Source organism: Schistocerca nitens, chromosome 4, assembly GCF_023898315.1.
Source record: "Schistocerca nitens isolate TAMUIC-IGC-003100 chromosome 4, iqSchNite1.1, whole genome shotgun sequence".
NCBI lineage: Eukaryota > Metazoa > Arthropoda > Insecta > Orthoptera > Acrididae > Schistocerca > Schistocerca nitens.
In genome coordinates this window covers 853,139,749-853,164,316 of record NC_064617.1, presented here as the reverse complement: position 1 = coordinate 853,164,316, position 24,568 = coordinate 853,139,749, and positions in this window count along the sequence as shown.

Sequence of the window (24,568 nt, the reverse complement as noted above, 5' to 3'; positions counted from 1 at the left end):
GTTACAAATTCGTCAGCCATACCTATCCACTGGCCAACAACCAATCTCCATGAAACTTCCTGGCAGATCAATACTGTGTGCCGGACCGAGATTCGAACTCGGGACCTTTGCCTTTCGCGGGCAAGTGCTCTACCAACTGAGCTACCCAAGCACGACTCACGCCCCGTCCTCACAGCTTTACTTCTGCCAGTACTTCGTCTCCTACCTTCCAAACTTAACAGAAGCTCTCCTGCGAACCTTGCAGATATTGCGGAGACATGGCTTAGCCACAGCCAGGGGGATGTTTCCAGAATGAGATTTTTACTCTGCAGCGGAGTGTGCGCTGGAAGGTAGGAGACGAGGTACTGGCAGAAGTAAAGCTGTGAGGACGGGGGGTGAGTCGTGCTTGGGTAGCTCAGTTGGTAGACACTTGCCCGAGAAAGGCAAAGGTCCCGCGTTCGAGTCTCGGTCCGGCACGCAGTTTTGATCTGCAAGGAAGTTTCATATCAGCGCACACTCCGCTGCAGAGTGAAAATCTCATTCTGGAACCAATCTCCATGTCTGCCGTCCTTCCATTGTTTTATCAAAGCTCGCTACTTATATATACGCATATACACTCTCACTCCCGTAGAACATTATCACAATTAAATCTTGTTAAACTTGTTCAATTAAGACTAACGCAAATGATTTTCACATTAACAAAAAATGAAAAGTAAAAACGGTAAAATAAGAACTCTGACAGTCACAGAGGATAAGCAACTTCGCAGGTACTGCGTTTCAGTCTTACTTGTATTGTGTTTTTGTCCTATTCCATGTGTATGTGGAGCGAAGGAATCCGACTGTACACTTCCAAAGAAGCCCCACTTTTACTATATTTATTCGCAAAATCCTTTCGAGGAATATACGATTAAGCTAGCACAGTTCTTGCACAACCCTCCTTGGGCCCTGGTTTTATAATTCTGCGCTACCAGATACCGCCTTCAACTAGTAAGCAGCCCATTAGGTGAAATCACACGTGTGGTGTAACCCGTTTGACAATTTTCCTTAAATTTGATACACGCAGCTTATGTTACACAATTTAGGCACGTGGATCGGAATATCTAATGCCCGTGTGAGTAGATGGCACATACCTGTTCCTCCTCGACGCAAATATGCTTAATTCTGCAAACGCCAACCAAAAATTAATCCTGTTATTGTATATGTAATTAGCTATAGGCTGTGGAAGCATACACATTACGATAACCACAAATATCTGAAAAGAACGACGTATATTCTACGACAGTACCTCATTAATGTTGCCTGAACTATTCATACACTGTCTTACTCTCGCACAAGCCGTAAGTTGTAATTAGCACCTGAGCCATAGTGTTCTAATTGAAGTACACTATTCGTTTGCTGGCATCTCTATCACTTAAAATCACATTTCAGATAATTAGCTCTGGCTTTTGGTAATCGGCACAGTTTCTTGAAATTAATATTAGTTTCTCATAGTGACACAACCAGTCATTTTCACAGCTGTACGTGGAACCGATTCACAACACGGCTGGCTGACACTATACAGGAACTAAAGCGTCGTGTCTGGCCGCGCTTGTTCACTTCGTAACCATCGCAGCGCGGCTGACCGCTTGCTACCTCGACGACGTAACACACAAATTCTGAACGTACAGTTTTCATAATAATTTTCAGATAATTTTACTGATGAACGATGATACGTACAGCTTCAAAAGTGAAGGTTTTTGGCGTGTTTGTAGGCCAAGCAGCCGGCACTAGCCGTGGAGCTCACAGTGAAAGTTCATGCACGACTTCCTAACAATCCAACTCCATCACCTTGACAGAGATTACTATAAATTCTGTGACGGCCATCGATACTACAGCACGCTTACAAACTTTCTCAAAAAGATTCCCAGTTACCTCAACTCGTCTGCTACGTTTTTGTAAGAGCTGCGCTGACCTGTTACCCTCCAAGCAGTATGTCTTTCAAACTGTTCACTTGTGTGCCGTCATGGATGATTAAAAATAATTATTTTAATAAAAATTAATTTTTGATATAACACGTTTTTATATTGAACTTAAGACTATAAAGTAATTTCTCTTGGTCCCTATAGATTCCTAATCCCAAATATACAGTTTTAACACTGTCCGGTTGTGTCTTTTTAATGCAATGCAATTGGAGGGAAACTTTTTTGAAACCCTGTAATCTTCTCTCGCTACGCTGAAAAAGTTCGAGAGTAGCTTCAAAGATGCCTACAACCTTCCTCTCTAAGGGTGTAAAGGCGTGCCCCCCTGCAGCGTGCCGGCCGGGGTGGCCGAGCGGTTCTTTGCGCTGCAGTCTGGAACCGGACGACCGCTACGGTCGCAGGTTCGAATCCTGCCTCGGGTATGGATGTGTGTGATGTCGTTAGGTTAGTTAGGTTTAAGTAGTTCTAAGTTCTAGGGGACTGATGACCTTAGAAGTTAAGTCTCATAGTGCTCAGAGCCATTTGAACCATTTTGAACCCTGCAGCGTCATCCTCGGGCAACGAGCGACACTTCAGACAAGGAGGTGTCAATGCTTACGAAAAAAAGCCCAGAGCTCAGAAATTTATGTGAGGTGTAAGGTGGGTTGATGATGTCATATTGGCATCTCACCACAAATCTTCCCAACGCCACTGTGGACTTGTCACGTGATGTGAAGGTCTTAACACTCACGGTACCACATTTCACCCCTTCTTTTGACGTCTCAGCCCTGGAAGTCAGAACCGCAACGCCCTGTGTTGAATTCACGCGTTATTCTTATGGGTGGTCAAGAAAAACATTTCAGACACACCGCCGCTCATTATCGACGTAGACCTCAGAGGGTGACGCAGACGGAGTCAATGAAACCGCCCTTCCCTGCGGACATTGATTCCTACACATTTCGCGATTGAAAACGGCAGTTCGCCGTGTCTTCTTGACAAGCTCTTACACTGACACTCTTCAGACAAGTCAACCCTTCCCTAAGCATATCGCGGGTCTGCAACCCCACTGAACTTGATCGCACCCATGTGGAGTGTAGCGCTGCCACAACTTTTGCTCTGCTGTCCAGGGTAATGTTGTCGTAATGTGAACATGATCCGAGGCAAATAAGGTGTTTGTTTTTTCAGCCCTCACGTTTCACGCCCTCCTGCAGCGTGATCACATGGAGGTGCGACATTGACACATACATGGATAAAACTGGAGAGAGACCTTCTAACACCCAAACCTCCAGATGTCAGGCACTCAGATCGGTACCAAACGTTGCGTACCGATAGAGTATCATAACACTGATTTAGTTCGTGTTGAGTGTTCTCGTCTAGTAAAAGATGCGTAAACGGTAATTGAAAGCAACGCCAGAACAACGGAGTATAGGAAAAGCGTAACTGTGAGGAGTTAATGTGAAGATATGAGGTAGATGAGGTGGTTGAGCGATAGATCATCGTACCAAAAGTCCCGAGTTCGTAATCAACTGATTGCAATTTTTTATCACTTAACGTGTGAAATTGTTATATGGCAGAACATTTGTTGACATGTAAAAGGACGTTTCCGAGTTCGTAGAAATGCTCTTTTGGCAGTCTGCTCTCGCTTCGTTTGTTGAAAGCAGCAAATCTATAGCGTACATTTGTATAGACAACGCCATACCTGTCTATAAAAATGTACTTTACATATCTGCTAATTTCAATCAACGAAGCGAAATGAGACTACCAAAAGAACATTGCTACGAACTCCGAAACGTCCTTTCACATGTCAGAAAAATGTTCTCCCATATAAAGATTTCATTCGTAAACTGTTAAAAAAACTTGCAGTCAATGGGTTTCGAAATTGGGTCTTGGTACGACTATCTAACGATCTACTAACTCACGTACCAGAGACATGCACATTTAAACCTCACAGATGTGCTTTTCCTATATTCCGCAGTTCTGCTGTTACTTTTAACTACCGTTTACGCATGTTCTACTGGACGACAACACTCAGCAAGAACTAAATCGCTGTTTTGGTTGATACTCTATCGATACGCAGCGTTTGGTACCGGTCTGAGTGTCTGACAACTGGAGGGTATAAGAGCTCCCCAGTTCAGCAACACCCTCGGTGATACACATGCGCCATTGTTAGGCACTTTAAAGCCGGCCGCGGTGACCGAGCGGTTCTAGAGGCACTTCAGTCCGGAACCGCGCGACTGCTACGGTCGCAGGTTCGAAACGTGCCTCGGGCATGGATGTGTGTGATGTCCTCAGGTTAGTTAGGTTCAAGTAGTTCTAAGTTCTAGGGGACTGATGACCTCAGAAGTTAAGTCCCATAGTGCTCAGATCCATTTGAACCATTTGAATGTGAGCGACGCAACGCCACTCAGCTCAGGGGTGTCAACATGCCTGCCTATCAGACCGGCGCCTGTGAATGAATGACTGCCTCTTGAGAGGCATGGCTTTAATTTGCTCAACACAGGTATGTGGACTGCACCGAAGATGTAGTAGAAGTAGGAGGTCTTAGAAGAAATCTTTGCCGTTTTATTCACACAGAAGTCAATATCGCACCCTCATGTGATGACGCCACAGGAGGGTGCTAAACAGGAGGGCTGGAAAAACATAAACACCCATTGCTGATTCAGATCACGTTCAGATTTTGTCGAATGATTTTGAACAGTCGCTAGCAATTCTACTCTGCAGACCACAGCAGAAATTGTGGTCGCGCTATACTCAAAAGCGTGCAATGATGTTCAGCAGCCCGCATCTCGTGGTCGTGCGGTAGCGTTCTCGCTTCCCACGCCCGGGTTCCCGGGTTCGATTCCCGGCGGGGTCAGGAATTTTCTCTGCCTCGTGATGGCTGGGTGTTGTGTGATGTCCTTAGGTTAGTTAGGTTTAAGTAGTTCTAAGTTCTAGGGGACTGATGACCATAGCTGTTAAGTCCCATAGTGCTCAGAGCCATTTGAACCATTTGACGTTCAGCAGTGGGACTGCAGACCCTCGATGTCCTTTGCGAATGGCTGACTAGTCTGGGCACAGGAGATGAGAGGGGGGGGGGGGTTGGAGGGGGTTCAGCAGTGTCAAAGGTGGATCAAGAACGTCGTCGTGTTGCTCACTATCGTTTTCCGCAAAATTTGTGGGGAACAACCTCTCAAGGGAAGAGGTGGTTTTATCCTTGTGCTAGTGTGCTTTCTGTACTCTTCTTGCCTCTTCCGTCATGCGCTAATGCGTAATTCCGTCATGCGCAAAGGCGTCAGAAAAAGGGGTGAAATATGTGAGAAAGGTGTGGCGACCATCCCATCGTGTGACACGTCCATGGTGGCAGAATTGTGGTACAGTTTGGTGTGAATGTGACACTATTAACCCTCCGTACACGTCACACAAACTTCTGAGCTGTGGCCTCTTTTTCTGACTGTGTCGGCGTCTTGGTGACTGATGGGGTGCCAGTCCCACAGGAGCCACCAATTTGCACCATTACAGATGAAGGTCGTAGGCACGTTGAGCCAAATTTCAAACCTATGTGTAACAATGGGAGACAATTAAGAGTTTCCAGAAAGGTGACACTTGAATTGCTGGTAACTGGTTCTTAGTCCTACACTATTGCATTGGCAACTAATTTTGAGTTAAGTTTAAAATTTCAAACGCATGTCTTATCAAGATGGTTAAAATGAGTTGCAAAATTTGTACACACAGACATACAGACAAGAAAATGATTTAGAAAAAACTTGTTAAGAATGAGTTCCAACGGTGGAACAGTGCTCTAGAAGTGCTCGCATTACCGCATGATGGAAGAAGCAAGGAGAAGATGGAAAGAAGACTAGCAAAATATAAAATTCCTTCCTAATACAAGTGTATCAGTATCGAACATAGGTCTTAATTTGATGAGATGTATTAAATTTACCCATTTAAAAGTAAGTCGACAACCATCATGTTAAGTGAAAGTGTTGTCTTTTTTTTTTATTTCGCTACAATTATCCAGTGAGGAGACCCCTGTGTATAGCACCAAGGTAGCGAACAATCTGAGACTGGTCCTATTACACTTCCAAGCATTGAGAAGCAAGTACGCTATCGGCAAGTGTGAGTTAACGCTGGGAGACAGCAGGACTAAGCAAAGCGCGTGAACTACTGTCCGAAGGAAAAAAAAGGAAAGAAGCGGAGTACAATCTCGGATTAAGAAAGAATGCCGAAGCAAACCGGCCTCCCCTTTTCGAAGGAACCCTCCCAATTTTTAGGGAAACCACGGGAAACCTAAATCTGGATGGCCAGGCGAGCATTTGAACCACCGTCCTCCCGAATGCGAGTCTAGTGTGCTGACCAATGCACAACTTCGCTCGGTAAACTACTCTTCTCAAGTGTTCCTTACTCTTGCGCAACAGCATACAAAAAATTTTAGAAGAGTAAAATAATTTAATTCGTAACTAAGGTGGCTCAGAAACACATGAACGCAATTAATCTTGAGTTTGAACCTTCTCTGTTCAATTGTTTCCACAAAAATCGATGTTTAAAACCCTCACACATCCACTGAAATTTGAAGAAACGAAGTGTAAACTTTAACATCATACGCGTTTTGCATAAAAGCAAAGCGTAGAAGTTTCTGTAGAGTTATGTTAATCATTTTGCAAGTTAGCTGTGGTTTACTGAAATTTCACATCGATTGAAATTTGGAGCTACAGAATAGAAATTGTAAAACATAGTATCGATATTTCTGTAGTGTTATGTTCAATGTTTTAAAAGTTATTCCAAAAACTGAGCATTTTGCTCGAGAATGAAGTAACGTTTAACGCCGTTTAGAATTACGTTATGGTCTGGATATTACAGCACCATATTCTGTTTATAAAATGATAAGGCGCACTCGATATCAGGGAAATTACACTGAGGTGAGAAGTCATGGGATATTGATATGCATATATACAGATGCCGGTAGTATCGCGTGCACAGGGTATAAAAGTACAGTGCACTGGAGGAGCTGTCACTGCACTCAGATGATACATTTGAGAAAGTTTCCGACGTGGTTGTGGCCACACGACGGTAACTCATAGGCTTTGAATGCGGAATAGTAGTTAGAGGTGAGACGCATGAGACATTCAGTTTCTGAAATCTTTAGGAAATTCAATATTCCGAGACCCACAGTGTCAAGAGTGTACCAAGAATACCACATTTAGGGAGTTACCGCTGACCACGGACAGCGCAGTGACTTAACGACCGAAAGCAGCGGCATTTGCATAGAGTTGTCAGTGTTAACAGACAAGCAAAGCTGGGTGAAATAACCGCAGAAATCAATGTGGGACATACTACGAACGTATGTATTAGGACAGTGAGGGGAAATTTGGCGTTGATGGGTTATTGGCAGCAGACGACCGGAGCGAATGCCTTTGCTAAAAGCCATCGTCTTCAGCGCCTCTCTTAGGCTTGTGACCAAGTCGTTTGGATCCTGGACGACTGGCAAATCGTGTCCTGGTCAGGTCAGTCCCGATTTCAGTTGGTAAGAGCTGAAGGTATGGTTCGAGTGTTACAACAAGTGGAAGTGTTCTCTAATTTTTTTATCTCATTTCAGTCGTCTAGTGATGAGACCCCTGTATATACACTGAGGAGCCAAAGAAACTAATACGCCTGCCTAATATCGTGTAGGGCACACGCGAGCACGCAGAAGTGCTGCAACACGACGTAGCATGGACTCGATTAATGTCTGCAGTAGTGCTGGAGGGAAATGACAACACGGATCCTGTAGGGTTGTCCATAAATCCGTAAGAGAACGAGGGGGTGGAGATCTCTTCTGAACAGCACATTGCAAGGCATCCTATTATGCACAATAATGTTCATGTCTGGGGAGTTTGGTGGCCAGCGGAAGTGTTTAAACTCACATGAATGTTCCTGGAGTCACTCTGTAGCAATTCTGGAAGTGTGGGGTGTCGCATTGTCCTGCTGGTAATGCCCAAGTCCGCCGGAATGCGTAATGGTCATGAGTGGATGCAGGCGACTAGACAGGACTGTAACCTCACATACCCCACAGCATTACAGAGCCTGCACAGCTTGAACAGTCCCTTGCTGACATGCAAGGTCCATGGGTTCATGAGGTTGTCTCCATACCCGTCAAGCCCATCTGCTCGACACAATTTGAAACGAGACTTATCCGACCAGGCAATATGTTTCCAGTAGTGCCATCTCGGTATTGACGGGCCTAGGCGAGGTGTAAAGCTTTGTGTCGTGCAGTCATCAAGGCTACACGAGTGGATATTCGGCTCCGAAAGCCCATATCTCTGCTTAGGACCGGTTTTCCATATCAGCTCTTGGTGTTCATGGAAGTGGTTCTATTTTTTCCAAAGGTCTCTTTGATTTTCCTGTAGTCGATATCTGTCATTCACCTAGTGATATATGCTTCTAAATACTTACGTCTGTCATCTGTCCTCTAGCCATTTCTTCTTAGCTATTTTGCTCCTGTCAGTCTCATTTTGTAGACGTTTGTGTTCCATTTCTCCTGCTTCATGAACTGATTTTTGTATTTCCTCTTTCATTAATTAAGCTTAATATCTCCTGTGTCATCCAAGAATTTCTGCTAGCCCTTGTCTTTTCACCTACTTGATTCTCTGCTGCCTTCACTGTTTCATCTCTCAATGCTACCCACTCCTTTTCTGCTGTATTCCTTTCCCCTGTTCCTCTAAATCAATGCTCACTTTGAAACTCTCTACATTCTATGGTTCTTTCAGTTTATCCCGATATCATCTTAAATCCCTACTTTTTTGCAGTTTCTTCAGTTTTAATCTACAATAACCAATAAATTGTGGTTAGAATCCACATCTGCCCCTGGAATTGTCTTACAATGTAAAACCTGTTTCAGAAATCTCCATCTTATCACTATATAATCAATCTGAAGCCTTCCAATATCTCCAGATCTTTTCCACGCATAGAACGTTCTTTCATGATTCTTAAACCAAGTGTTAAATATGATTAAATTGTGCTCTGTGTAAAATTCTACCAGGCGGCTTCTTCCATCATTCCTTTTCTCCAGTTCATATTCACCTTCCATATTTCTTTTTCTTCCTTTTCCTACTATCGAATTCCAGTCCTCCATAACTATTAAATTTTCGTCTCCCTTAACTATCTGAATAATTTCTTTTATCTCATCATACATGTCTTCAACCTCTTCATCATCTGCGTAGCTAGTTGGCATATAAACTTGTACAATTGTGGTGGATGTGGGCTTCGTGACTGTTTTGACTAAAATAATGCTTTCACTATGCTGTTCGTAGTAGGTTACCTGGATTCCTATTTTCTTATTCATTATTGAACCTACTCCTGAATTACCCCTGTTTGGTTTTATTTTTATAACTCTGCATTCGCCTGACCTGAAGCCCTGTTCCTCCTGCTGCCTGACTTCACTAACTCCCATTATATCTAACTTCAACCTATTCATTTACCTTTTTAAATTTCTGACCTACCTGCCAGATTAAAGGATCTGACATTTCACATTCTGATCTGTAGAGCGCCAGTTTTGATTCTCTTGATAACGACATCCTCCTGAGTAGTTCCCGACCAGAGATCCGAATGCGCGATTATTTAACCTCGGGAATATTTTACCCAAGAGGATACTTCATCATTTAACCATGCAGTACGGTGCATGCCCTCGGGAAAAATTATGGCCGTAGTTTCCCCTTGCTTTCAATCGTTCACTGTACCAGCAAAGCAAGGCCGGTTTGGTTGGGCTAGATCAGTCAGTCATACAGACTGTTTCCCCTGCAACTATTCAGGAACCACACGTTTGTGCAGCCTCTCAATAGATACCACTTCGTTGAGGTTGCACCTACGGTACACCTATGTGTATCGCTGAGGCACACGAGCCTCCATACCAACGGCAAAGTCCATGTTTCATTAGAGGGATGATGTTTAATACAGACAGAATTTGTAGAAATGTGAACAGGTTTTTGATTTTGAACTGTGTTAGATGCTGAGGGAAGAAAACACTGTGCTGGAAGTGTTAGTATTTTGTGTGTGTGATACAAAATCGATATGAATATATTTCTTTCCTGAAACCATAGTGAAATAATTTCAGTAGAGGCTTCTTCGTTACCTCACACCATCAAATAAGAGTTAGTTATTCAGCTATGGAGAGCTGCAAATGTAAGCAAGTGGAATGTAGACTGTAGATAAGTCGTTTAGCAGTATTTTCAAGCTACCTACCTCAGTAGTTTACAGAACCGTGTTGAGTGGTGGGAAATACGAAGGACAAAACGGAAAAGCGAAGAAAGGAAATTCGACTTGTCAGCCCCGTCACACATGGTGCAAATCTTTTGTACTTTCGGTTCTGTTGAACACAGATACCACAGAGTTAACTTACTGAAAAATATTTGTTTAACGGTCCCATTTCTAAATAACGTTTTTTTACAACCAAAACCATTTTAGAACCTACAGATGTGCTTTAAACAATGGTATCTATAGCGGGGCCACTAACCAAATCATCTTTATGTAGTTATTGACCCACAGGTTTGTCTGCAGTAGCCATACTGCAGTGTGTTCCTTTGACATATAGTCCTTTCCCCTCACTGTGTGGGTCTTCAGTATTTTCAAGAACTATAACCAGATACCAAAAACAATTTCTCCATGGGTAATTTTAAGGGATTTACAATAATATGCTGCCCACTTTGCTGCATATAGAATTCATTGGCTTGGGTTATTAACAGACCAAGCAACACGGCGCATTGATAAATCGGTGGATATTTGTGTTTGCGAAGATGGCTTTCATATTTGGGTGGTTCGGGGGGGGGGGGGGGGGGGGGGCGGACCAAACAGCGAAGTCATCGGTCCCGCGTTGAATTAGGGAAGGATGGGGAAGGAAATCGGCCGTGCCCTCTGAAAGGAACCATCCCGGCATTTGCCTAAAGCGATTTAGGGAAATCACGGAAAACCTGAATCAGGATGTCCGGACGCAGGTTTGAACCCTCGTCCTCCCGAATGCGAGTCCAGTGTGCTAACCTCTGCGCCGCCTCGCTCGGTGCTTTCATATTTCTTACCGGCAGTACAGACTTATGTATTTCGTGGTTTTCCTAAATAGCTAAAGGCAAATGTCGAGATGGTGTGTTTAAAACTGCACAGTCGATTTTCTTCCTGTATCCTTTCCCAGTTCGATCTTGTGTTTCGTCTCTAATTACTTCAATGTTTTCGTATTATTAATTATCCATCTGCACTGCTGGCCTATTCTTGACACCGGAACTGTTCATTTGTGTACGTGCATGCTGCAGCTAAGACTAACTACACGCCAGCTGCAGCTGAAACTAACTACACGCCAGCAGGAAGCACACACGTATTACGGAATGCCACTGCTGTTCTCCAGAGCATTGTGTTCACGCGGGCCTCGTAGCTAGCCTCTCGGCGCTGTGTTTTGTTACCTTTGCAGCGGCACACACACGCACACGCAGCACGCAGCACACAGCTTACTGACGCACTGGCTGCGTCACTACGGTGCCCGTAGCACCGGCTGCCTGCATGCCGCCGAAGCAACAGGCTACAGCTGTGCACCGTTATACCGCGGCATGCTACCTCTTTTCGTATAATATTCGATTAGGCACTAACTAAGATTGATATTTTTTCCTAGCTCTGTTATCATACACTGATGGCCATTAAAACTGCAACACCATGAAGATATGCAGTTGTTGTTGTTTTGTTGTTGTTGTGGTCTTCAGTCCTGAGACTGGTTTGATGCAGCTCTCCATGCTACTCTATCCTGTGCAAGCTTCTTCATCTCCCAGTACCTACTGCAACCTACATCCTTCTGAATCTGTTTAGTGTATTCATCTCTTGGTCTACCCCTACGATTTTTACCCTCCACGCTGCCCTCCAATACTAAATTGGTGATCCCTTGATGCCTCAGAACATGTCCTACCAACCGATCCCGTCTTCTGGTCAACTTGTGCCACAAACTTCTCTTCCCCCCAATCCTATGCAGTACTTCCTCATTAGTTATGTGATCTACCCATCTAATCTTCAGCATTCTTCTGTAGCACCACATTTCGAAAGCTTATATTCTCTTCTTGTCCAAACTAGTTATCGTCCATGTTTCACATCCATACATGGCTACGCTCCATACAAATACTTTCAGAAATGACTTCCTGACACTTAAATCAATACTCGATGTTAACAAATTTCTCTTCTTCAGAAACGCTTTCCTTGCCATTGCCAGTCTACATTTTATATCCTCTCTACTTCGACCATCATCAGTTATTTTGCTCCCCAAATAGCAAAACTCCTTTACTACTTTAAGTGTCTCATTTCCTAATCTAATTCCCTCAGCATCACCCGACTTAATTCGACTACATTCCATTATCCTCGTTTTGCTTTTGTTGATGTTCATCTTATATCCTCCTTTCAAGACACTGTCCATTCCATTCAACTGCTCTTCCAAGTCCTTTGCTGTCTCTGACAGAATTACAATGTCATCGGCGAACCTCAAACTTTTTATTCCTTCTCCATGGATTTTAATACCTACTCCGAATTTTTCTTTTGTTTCCTTTACAGCTTGCTCAATATACAGATTGAATAACATCGGGGAGAGGCTACAACCCTGTCTTACTCCCTTCCCAACCACTGCTTCCCTTTCATGTCCCTCGACTCTTATAACTGCCATCTGGTTTATGTACAAATTGTAAATAGCCTTTCGCGCCCTGTATTTTACCCCTGCCACCTTTAGGATTTGAAAGAGAGTATTCCAATCAACATTGTCAAAAGCTTTCTCTAAGTCTACAAATGCTAGAAACGTAGGTTTGCCTTTCCTTAATCTTTCTTCTAAGATAAGTCGTAAGGTCAGTATTGCCTCACGTGTTCCAACATTTCTACGGAATCCAAACTGATCTTCCCCGAGGTTGGCTTCTATTAGTTTTTCCATTCGTCTGTAAAGAATTCGTGTTAGTATTTTGCAGCTGTGACTTATTAAACTGATGGTTCGGTAATTTTCACATCTGTCAACACCTGCTTTCTTTGGGATTGGAATTATTATATTCTTCTTGAAGTCTGAGGGTATTTCGCCTGTTTCATACATCTTGCTCACCAGATGGTAGAGTTTTGACAGGACTGGCTCTCCCAAGGCTGTCAGTAGTTCCAATGGAATGTTGTCTACTCCGGGGGCCTTGTTTCGACTCAGGTCTTTCAGTGCTCTGTCAAACTCTTCACGCAGTATCGTATCTCCCATTTCATCTTCATCTACATCCTCTTCCATTTACCGAGCGAGGTGGCGCAGTGGCTAGCACACTAGACTCGCTTTCGGGAGGACGACGGTTCAATCCCGCGTCCGACCATCCTGATTTAGGTTTTCCGTGATTTCCCTAAATCGCTCCAGGCAAATGCCGGGATGGTTCCTTTGAAAGGGCACGGCCGACGTCCTTCCCCGTCCTTCCCTAATCCGATGAGACCGATGACTTCGCTTTCTGGTCTTCCCCACACAACCCAACCCAACTCCTCTTCCATTTCCATAATATTGTCCTTAAGTACATCGCCCTTGTATAGACCCTCTATATACTCCTTCCACCTTTCTGCTTTCCCTTCCTTGATTAGAACTGGGTTTCCATCTGAGCTCTTGATATTCATACAAGTCGTTCTCTTATCTCCAAAGGTCTCTTTAATTTTCCTGTAGGCAGTATCTATTTTACCACTAGTGAGATAAGCCTCTACATCCTTACATTTGTCCTCTAGCCATCCCTGCAGAAAACACCAAATTCGTATTATATGTAGTGTGTAGTTCGATATGTAAATAATTAGTATTACTGCGCAACCGCATAGTGCTTATGGGTAATGCCATCTACACTTTACTCTGTCTAGCTATATCTACAGGGTGCTTTAAACCTCTTGGGTGAAACTGATAGAGGGTCCACAACTGCTTGTATTGAAACAGGGAACCAAAGCATAGAAATACATACGTATTTATTGTGTTACGGACATACACAGAGTACACTGCGTAACAACAACGCTGCTCATAGTAACTGCTCAAAGTGACAAACGCCCGTCTCAATGCATGCATGCCAATGGCTCATAAAATTCTGCTGCGCTTTCTCAAAGATCCCTGGTGTCTGTTGTACCAGGAGACACATAGCTTGGACTCTAGCAAACAGATTTTCATTCGTTTCTACGGGGATTTCATAGACCTACATCTTGATGTAACCCCAGTGGAAAAAATCTATAGATGCGAGATCCGGCTATTACACTGGGCATGAAACAGAACCTCCACTTTCAATCCAACAATGAGGGTACTTGTTGTTCAGGTGCTCGAAGATATTAACATCGAAGTGGGCCGGTGCACCATCGTGTTGAAAACAACATTCTTTCGCGGACAACAAGGGGTATAGTTTCTAAGAACTGTGGCAGCACATCTCGCAGGAATACCAGATAACGTGGACCAGTCAAACAGGGACAGATAACCTTGGACGGCGCCCGCCCATACGTTGACAGAGTATTGTTAGTGATGACCACCGATCTGGGTGGCGTAGGGATTGTCCTCACTCGAGACGTGACTGTTGCAGTTGTTGAAAACACCATTAAAGGTGAATGAGACTTCATCTGAGAACAATACATACTTTACGAACCTCGGCAGTTCAGCGCTGTGGTGGATAATCCATCGACAGAAGTGAACATGAGCCTCAAAATCCGCTGGTCCCACTGCTTGCACACGATCTTTATAACAGGGGCGTAATACCTGTTCCACCAGTACTCTCCACACTGTAGCCCTCAAAGTTTGCATTTCGCGGGCAACTTGATGGATGTTTATCAGTGGGTGATCGGCTGCACACTCCAAAACCAGCTCCTCAAAGTCTGATATTTGGACATCTCTCAGTGGCGTTAACGAACCCGTCTTCATAAGTTTGTCTCCATGCTAATAATCTTGTTCCAATTAAGATGGCACCTGGTGGGAAATTGTTCTCTGTACATTCGTGGTGCGTTATGGGCTCTACATCCTGCCGGTCCACACATTATATGCATGTCTGTCAACTCCCATGACGAGTAACGTTCCTTCTTTGATTATGCATTATGCACTGAATGCAGGAACGCACTTCACCACACATATAAACTGCCTGATGCAACGGGCAACTGACACCAGGAACAGAGATGTGTGTACAACACAGGTCAATCCGCCATAGCAATGCATGCGGTCGTCGCGTGACTCGTGTCCTATGAGCTAAAAAACTGTGAACAGTATGTCTGTCTGGTGGTCGGGGGTGTAAGCTGTTTATCACCAGCTGCCTGTTCCAGTGCAGAACAGACACCCAGGATCTTTGCCGCAGAACAGCATACGTAGCAATAATTGACGAAACTGGTAGTCACCGCTTTCAACAATTACTGTGAGCTACATTGTTGTTATTCGGTGTATGTTGTGTATGTGCATAACACAATAAACATACATTTCCCTATCTCGACATAACCGGTTGTGGACCCACTATCTCTTGCTTCAATTTGACCCAAAACGTTTGAGGCACCGTATATTCATATTATAAATTAAGGTTCCACATGTAACTGGCGTTTGGAGTAACACTCGTAATAATGATGGGAACTGTATATGGTGGGAGAAGCAGTAAAGTAAACAACTGCTTCATCTTCAGAGAGCAGCGAAGCTTCATCGTAATCTGTCGGGCGTGGCGGTCTAGCCGTAGAGGTCCGCCTAGGAAACGATAAGTCGTGGAACCGATTCCTGGTTGGACAAAAGTTTTGAACCTGATATTCATCTCTTATTGATGTGAGGATTCGCCAGAACCAACACATAGTTTGTACTCCACAGCTGGATAACAGCTGAGGGGCACTTAAGATGATGAACTGTCATTCGTTTGAATGATTTGCGCCAGGCCATTGATCAACACGAAATTACGCTCACGGAAGAAAAAAAAAAACGCAAAAACAAGAACGAGTTGTGCGACATAACCAAACGTTTGTAGTCGTGTTTCTACATCCGACAGCTGATGTCTATTCAAGTCTCGTCAGAGTGACTCTAGCAACGCCACTACGAGGATGTAAAACAGATTTGCTCTAAATATACGCCGTAAAGTTCGTGAGCGTAAGTTACCTTTGAGACTGCACCTGGTGAGTTGATGTTAGTCAAGGACGAAAAAGCCATTATCAGCACATCACTGAATTTGAACGAGATAGTCCTATGTGGAGCGGGATGGTCCTTCTGCGATATTACAAAAAGACTTGCTAGGAATGTAGCCACTGTTCGTGATTTTTGGCAGCGAAGGTGATGAGAATGAATGGTCGCGAGGGGACTGGACACACAACAGGGAAGACCATCGTGTTTGGCGTATGGCCCTGGCGCATCGTACCGCATCTACAGCAGCAATTAGAGTCAGTGACACAAAGAACTGTTCCAAATCGGTTACTTCAGGGACGGTTCCGAGCCAGATGCCCTGTGGTGTGCATTGCACTGACCCCAAACAACCTCCATTATCGATTTCAGAGGTCTAAAGCGAGAGCTCTTTGGGGAGCAGGGTTGAGGACTGTTGTGTTTTCTGATGAAGGATGGTTCAGCTTCGGTGGCAGTGATGGCCGTGTGTAGGTTTCAAGGAGCCCAGTTGAGGGCCTGCAACCCAATTGTCTGCATACAGACACACTGGACCTACATCTGGGGTGCGATATCGTATGACAGCAGCAACACTCTCATGATTAGCCCTAGCACCCCATCTGCAAATTTAATTTGGTAATTCGCCTTTTTGTTCTACCATTCATGAACTGCATTCCAATGAGTGTTTTCCAAAGCGATAACACTCGGCCACATACCACTGTGATAACTCAGCATAGTCTACCGAGTGTCGACACGCTGTCTTGGCCTGCTAATCGATCACTAGATCTGTCTCCAATAGAGCTCATATGTGACGTCATCGGCTACAACTCCAGCGTCATCCACAACCAGCATTTACTGTACTTGTACTGACTGACCAAGTGCAACTGGCATGGAACTCCAGCCTACATGCTGACATCCAGCACCACAACATAATACATGCACGTCTGCATGCTTGTATTCAACATTCTGGCGGTAACAGCGGTTATTAATGTACAGCATTTCACACTTGTAATGGCTTATCGCGAGCTTATATGTCCGGCCCCGGTAGCTGAGTGGTCAGCATGACGGACTGTCAATCCTAAGGTTCCGGGTTCGATTCCCGGCTGGGTCGGAGATTTTGTCCGCTCAGGGACTGGGTGTTGTGTTGTCCTAATCATCATCATTTCATCCCCATCGACGCGCAGGTCGCCTAAGTGGCGTCAACTCGAAAGACCTGCACCAGGCGAACGGTCTACCCGACGGGGGGCCCTAACCACACGACATTTATTTCGAGCTTATATTAACCAGTGATCTTTCAATGTTAATCACTTAAATATTTTACGTAGACAGATGTATTCGCGAAATTTCATTATAGATTTATTTTTTCCGTCAGTGTATTATTGCCAAAGTCTGTACATCTCTACACAGTGCGGCGGCGCGGTTTCCTTTCGTCCTTTGCCTGGACGTACTTGTGAACTCGTTGCAGCAGATCGCCGGTAGGAAAACCGAAGATAAACCTACCGTACTGCGACTCGCACCAGGCTGCATACAACGTAACTATTCCAAGAATCTGGAGAAAGTCTTATTTTTGAATGAAAGATGGAAATACTGGCAAAACGTAGGGATATTTTGAACCTTGTTAATGTACACGTTCACTGCCAAGCCCGTGCTAATCTTAACACAGTCATGCACAGACCCTTTTATTCGTGTTACCAAGTTTATGGTAACGTACTTCCCGAAATCTGAACAGCTATTAAGCACGCATTGTTCTTAAATGGAAATTCTCCCCATACTATTAAGTTTATTTGTATCTAATGAACTCGTTTTTAGTCACCGGTATTCTCTATATGCCACGCTTAATTACTGCCTTTTTTCATACACAAAATTACTTAAAAATTCGTACTTTCTAAAACACACACAGGAATAAACATTCCTTCACTTTAAAACAATTTTGAAGCATGTAGCACAACTAAAACCGGTAAATTATAACTTCCTTCGGAGCTCATACTACACACGACCGTACCATTGAAAGGCTGGGCACCGACTACCTTAGACTGCTGTAAGCATTCTATAACGCCAAGAGAAAAGACGCCCGAAGGATACTCCGTTTCTTTAAGGCCAATAGAAAAACATTATTCTCCCGCGTTAGTCCGCGCTTTTCATGACCAACCAATCAACAAATAACTGTACTTTTTCCCGAAATAAATATTTAACGTTCTGATATTTTGTTTATACTTTAAGTTATTAACTATTTTCATTTGCACTCGAGTTAGCTTTCCTTATACCATAAACGTCGTACGACGTTCATCAGTAGATCAATGATCTATATATTTACTTTAGACCACAATCACGCATCATTCACACTACTAAAAGCATATACAAAACCGTACAAACATAAATAAACAAAAAGCTTTCAAGAAATAAACACAACAATTCACAAAAACATTCTCTTGATCTGTTTCTTGAATGTCTCTGTGTACTATTGTCCTCTACGAAATGAAAATTAGAACTACGTACTCGACTGAACCCTGCACTGTGCAGGCTATAGACAGGAGCGACATTACGCACCACACCTCAAAATCATCTTCTTCTTTTTCTTCTCCTTCTTCGTGTTCTATACGTCCACTCTCCAGTCGTATTACTGTGACGATCTGTCAAAAGCCTGAATAACTACGTTTGGCATTGCGGGCGGCTGAGAGCCGTGCAGCAACATGGTTCAGTATCCCTCCGACCAAGATGGTCCCACTGATTCTTGATTGGATCTAAATCCGTGGAATTAGGGGTCAGGACGGTGCGATAAACTCATCCTTGTGCTCTTCGAACCACGAACGTTGACACGTTGCATTGTCCTGCTGGAAGACGCTATCGTGCCGAGGAAAACTGAACTCCATTTGGAGGTCGAAATGGTCCCGAAGAAGCGATGCGTAGGTGTGTTGATCTATTTTCCGTTCAGGAATGACGAGATCACCTAGGGAATGCAACGAAGACCATAACGTCTCTGCTCCGGCGTGGAGCCTTCCTACGATTGTTGCAGGGTGTTTACTTTCGACGTTTCACTCCGTACACGGCAACGGCAATATGTATAGTGGAGCATGAAACGTAATTGATGTGAAAAGGTCATCTGTCACCCCTCAGTGGCAGTACAACTGCGATACTGGCGTGCAATATCCAGCCTTTGTCACCGATGAGCAACAATCGCACGGGTAGATGAACCAATCACACTCTGCGAAGGTCCATACACAGCAGCGACTGCACTGTTTTCCATATAGCCCAGACACGATTTATGTATCCTTCACCGCTAGTAGTGGTAACTACAGTTTGTGAGCGGTTATTGTCGACCACAGGCGGAGCTTACATTATTAATATGGAACTATAAATGGAATATGGAACTATAAAAATCACTCTTTACGTTCAGAGGTAAGTGTCCTCTTGTAGAGTATTCTACTTATACCATAACGGTTTCTCTCACGAACATTTGTTGTCCTCATCTCATGTGACGTTCTTTCGTTGCTCATAGCCACAACAAACAATTCTGAGAGTCGCAGTGAAGGGGGAAGGAAAATATGCCACATGAGTGTAATTGTTTCCTCGATCAGCTGATACCGGCAAGGAAGCACGCAGGTACTTCTCCCTGTTTAATGGGGGAGGGGGGGGGGGAAGTTCACGAACAACACACACTGTTTAAAAGATGCACCAAATCCACAAGTTTGAAGATACGGCGATGAAATATTGTACCATTCATTACATTAAAGTAACACATTTACAGTTAAGTTCCTTAGATTGTACAGGTTGGTTCATTGATAGTGACCGTGTCAAATATCTCACGAAATAAGCATCAAACGAAAAAACTACAAAGAACGAAACTCGTCTAGCTCTATGGTTAGTCCGCTAGATGGCACCGCTATTGGTCAAACGGATATCAACTGCGTTTTTTTTAAATAGGAACCCCCATTTTTTATTACACATTCGTGTAGTACGTAAAGAAATATGAACGTTTTAGTTGGACCACTTTTTTCGCTTTGTTATAGATGGCGCTGTAATAGTCACAAACGGATAAGTATGTGGTATCACGTAACATTCCGCCAGTGCGGACGGTATTTGCTTCGTGATACATTACCCATGTTACAATAGACCGTTTACCAATTGCGGAAAAGGCCGATATCATGTTGATGTATGGCTATTGCGATCAAAATGCCCAACAGGCGTGTGCTATGTATGCTGCTCGGTATCCTAGACGACATCATCCAAGTGTCCGGACCGTTCGCCGGATAGTTACGTTATTTAAGGAAACAGGAAGTGTTCAGCCACATGTGAAATGTCACCCACGACCTGGAACAAATGATGATGCCCAAGTAGGTGCTTTAGCTGCTGTCGCGGGTAATCCGCACATCAGTAGCAGACAAACTGCGCGAGAATCGGGAATCTCAAAAACGTCGGAGTTGAGAATGCTACATCAACATCGATTGCACCCGTACTATATTTCTATGCACCAGGAATTGCATGGCGACGATTTTGAACGTCGTGTACAGTTCTGCCACTGGGCACAAGAGAAATTACGGGACGATGACAGATTTTTTGCAAGCGTTCTATTTAGCGACGAAGCGTCATTCACCAACAGCGGTAACGTAAACCGACATAATATGCACTATTGGGCAACGGAAAATCCACGATGGCTGGGACAACTGGAACATCAGCGACCTTGGCGGGTTGATGTATGGTGCGGCATTATGGGAGGAAGTATAATTGGCCCCCATTTTATCGTTGTCAATCTAAATGGTGCAATGTATGCTGATTTCCTACGTAATGTTCTACAGATGTTACTACAAGATGTTTCACTGCATGACAGAATGGCGATGTACTTCCAGCATCATGGAAGTCCGGCACATAGCTCGCGTGCGGTTGAAACGGTATTGAATAACATATTTCGTGACAGGTGGATTGGTCGTCGAAGCAACATACCATGGCCCGCACGTTCACCGGATCTGACGTCCCCGGATTTCTTTCTGTGGGGAAAGTTGAAAGATATTTGCTATCGTGATCCAACGACAACGCCTGCGTCAGCGCATTGTCAATGCATGTGCGATCATTACGGAAGGCAAACTACTCGCTGTTGAGAGGAATGTCGTTACGCGTATTGCCAAAAGCACTGAGGTTGACGGACATCATTTTGAACATTTATTGCATTAATGTGGTATTTACAGGTAATCACGATGTAACAGCATGCGTTCTCAGAAATGATATGTTCACAAAGGTACATGTATCACATTGGAACAACCGAAATAAAGTATTCAAACGTACCTACGATCTGTATTTTCATTTAAAAAACCTTCCTGTTAATAATTGTTCGTCTAAAATTGTGAGCTATATATTTTTGACTCTTACAGCGCCATCTGTCACAAAGCGAAAAAAGTGGTCCAACTAAAGCATTCACATTTCTTTACGTACTACAAGAATATGTAATGAAAAATGGGGGTTCCTATTAAAAAAAAAAAAAAAAAACGCGGCATCCGTTTGACCTATGGCAGCGCCATCTAGCGGGCCAACCATAGCGCCATCTTGTTTCCCCCTTCAAGCTAGACAAGTTTCGTTCTTTTTAGTTTTTTCGTTTGATGCGTATTTCGTGAGATATTTGGCCCAGTCACGATCAATGGACCACCCTGTATAGAGAGTGTTCCATTTATCTTGACCACCCTAAATAACCTTTAGTCCAGATGAAAATTACAAAACTGTTCAAGCAAATGATCTTTAGCCGTCAGGGGGACATCAATCAGCATGATTTCCTTCGTTGTAGCTTTGTTTCTTACAAAGATATGAACAGCGGTATGAATTTTTTAAATGGCACCCTGTATTTTTTATTCTGTAATTCATTTCTTCTGCTAAAGACCTATTCAAAAATGTATCACAGTGTACCATTCGCAGAAACACAACGTTATTAATTATATAACACAACACTGACGTTGACGCCCCCAGCGCTTAATGCAGGTACTCGGGGTAATGGAACACGTCCACTTGCTGACGTTGACAGAGGACAAATGTAAACATAAGTAGAATGCACACAAGTCATTCTGTCAATCATCGTGAGTTGAAGAGCTGTGTGAGTAGAATGTACACCAACGAAGAGAAGGTAGAAATGCTACTACTCTATGGTGTCTTAAATTAGCAGAACAGTAATTGCAATACTGTTTTCTTATGTATGGGTACATTTAGTGCAGTAGTTTAGTCCTTTTAAATATAGTTGCGTAGAGTAGGCATACAGTAAAGGCTGTCCTTCCTACAAAGTGCATCGACATAACGTTTCTTTTATTGTTGTTGTTATTGTTGTTGTTGAAGGTAGTCGAAATGCTACGCAGGCAGCAGATCTGAGCAGCCGGCCGGAGTGGCCGAGCGGTTATAGGCGCTACAGTCTGGAACCGCTCGACCGCTATGGTCGCAGGTTCGAATCCTGCCTCGGGCATGGATGTATGTGATGTCCTTAGGTTAGTTATTTTTAAGTAGTTCTAATTTCTAGGGGACTGATGACCTCAGAAGTTAAGTCCCATAGTGCTCAGAGCCATTTGAATCATTTGAACAGAGAGCGATTTCCTGACAAGAATGCACCTTCCCTACGGATGTGTTCTCGTCTTGTTGCGACGCTTTAGAAAACGGGAAGTTTCAACCCACGACAACGCAACTGTCGTAGCACTCGCACGGACGAAGCTGCTCTCGCTTCCGTTGCTATGAATCCACATGTGAGCACACGACAGCTTGAACACGAGACTGGCATTCCTAAAACCAGTGTACATCGTATTCTTACACATCACTGGTTCCATCCTTACCATGTACACCTTCATCAAGAATTGGTATGGGGATGATTTCCAGAATCGTGTACAGTTCTGTCAGTGGGTACAGCAGCAAATCCTCGCCAACCCGAAGTATTTCTCCAGTGTTCTATTTACCGATGAATGTTCCTTCTCAGACAAAGGACAGGTAAATACAAGGAACATGCATTACTGGTCCAGCGACAACCCATGATGGCTGAGACAGGTGGAATATCAGCATCAGTGGAGAGTTAACGTCAGGTGTGAGATGCTTGGTACTACAATTATTGGCCCTTATTTCATCAATGGTAGTCTAAACGGCACGGCGTATGCCAATTTCCTCAGACGAATTCTTACTCCTCTTCTGGATGAAGTGCCGCAAACAACCAGAATGCTTATGTGGTATCAACACGATGGATGTCCCGCACATAATGCGTTGCGTGCACATTGTGTTCTGGGTCGAAGGTATCCTGCCAGATGGATTGGTCGAGGAGGAACAGTTACTTGGCTTACTAGGTCTCCTGATTTAAATCTCTGAACTTTTTTCTTTGGGGATGCATTAAAGACGTCGTTTATCGCGATATTCCAACAACTCCAGACGACATGCAGGAAAGTATCGTACTTACTTGTAATTCTCTTCAGCGGTATATCGCTCTCTGTACAGTTCAGCTGCCTTATAGCATTTCGCCTACCTTCAACAACAACAACAATAAAAGAAACGTTATGTCGATGTTTGTTTTCTGACAACTCGAGCAAGTGGACGACTTTGTGATCCCGTCATTGTTGCGTTATGTAATTAATAACGTTGTGTTTCAGTGAATGGTAAACTGTGATACATTTTTGAATAGGTATTTAGGAGAGGAAATTAATTACTGAATAAAAAATACATGGTGCCATTTAAAATGTTATAGCGCTATTCATATCGTTGTAAAAAACAAATCTACAACGAAGGCAATCATGATGATTGATGTCCCCCTGACGGCTTGAAACATTTTGTAATTTGCATCTGGACAATCAGTTATTTAGAGTGGTCAAGATAAAGGGGACACCGTTTATAGTTAATTTTGTTATGGAATTTAAAAGTTTTATTTTAGATAGAGAATATATGAACCTTTTTCTTAGAAAATATTCAAGAGATTTATACAAAATGTTCTCTTTGCACACAATAAGCTTCTCTCATGAGGTTTTTTGAATATGTCGGATGGGAGAATTTTCATAATTTTTCAATTGTAATTATGTAAGTATGATATAAAATTCATCCAAAATTCCAAGCACTTTGCCCCATATTTCAGCCTACACTCAGAATTTCCAAATTTACTCTTGAGAAACAATTTTTGGGTTTATAGAAATAAGTGTACAAAATTTCCTGACTCTAGCTTTCATAGAGTATGAGAGAATGGTAAAAAACTTCTAAAAACATAGTTTTCAAGAAATACAATTTAAAATTCAACTTAACGTTTTTTCTTATGTCACTACTTCAGAAAGCACCAGATCTGTACTCAGGGTCCTCTTTCCCTCTTCCTCTTTCTCTTCCAGGCTTCTCCTCTGTTTTTTTTGTTTTCTACTTTGTTTCCTTTACCAGGTCTTCAACTGACTTCTCAGCTGCCGGCCAGAGTGGCCGAGCGGTTCTAGGCGCTTCAATCTGGAACCGCGCGACCGCTACGGTTGCAGGTTCGAATCCAACCTCGGGCATGGATGTGTGTGATGTCCTTAGGTTAGTTAGGTTTAAGTAGTTCTAAGTTCTAGGGGACTAATGACCTCAGATGTTAAGTCCCATAGTGCTCAGAGCCATTTGAACCATTTTGAACTTCTCAGCTGCAGAGAGGAGCTGT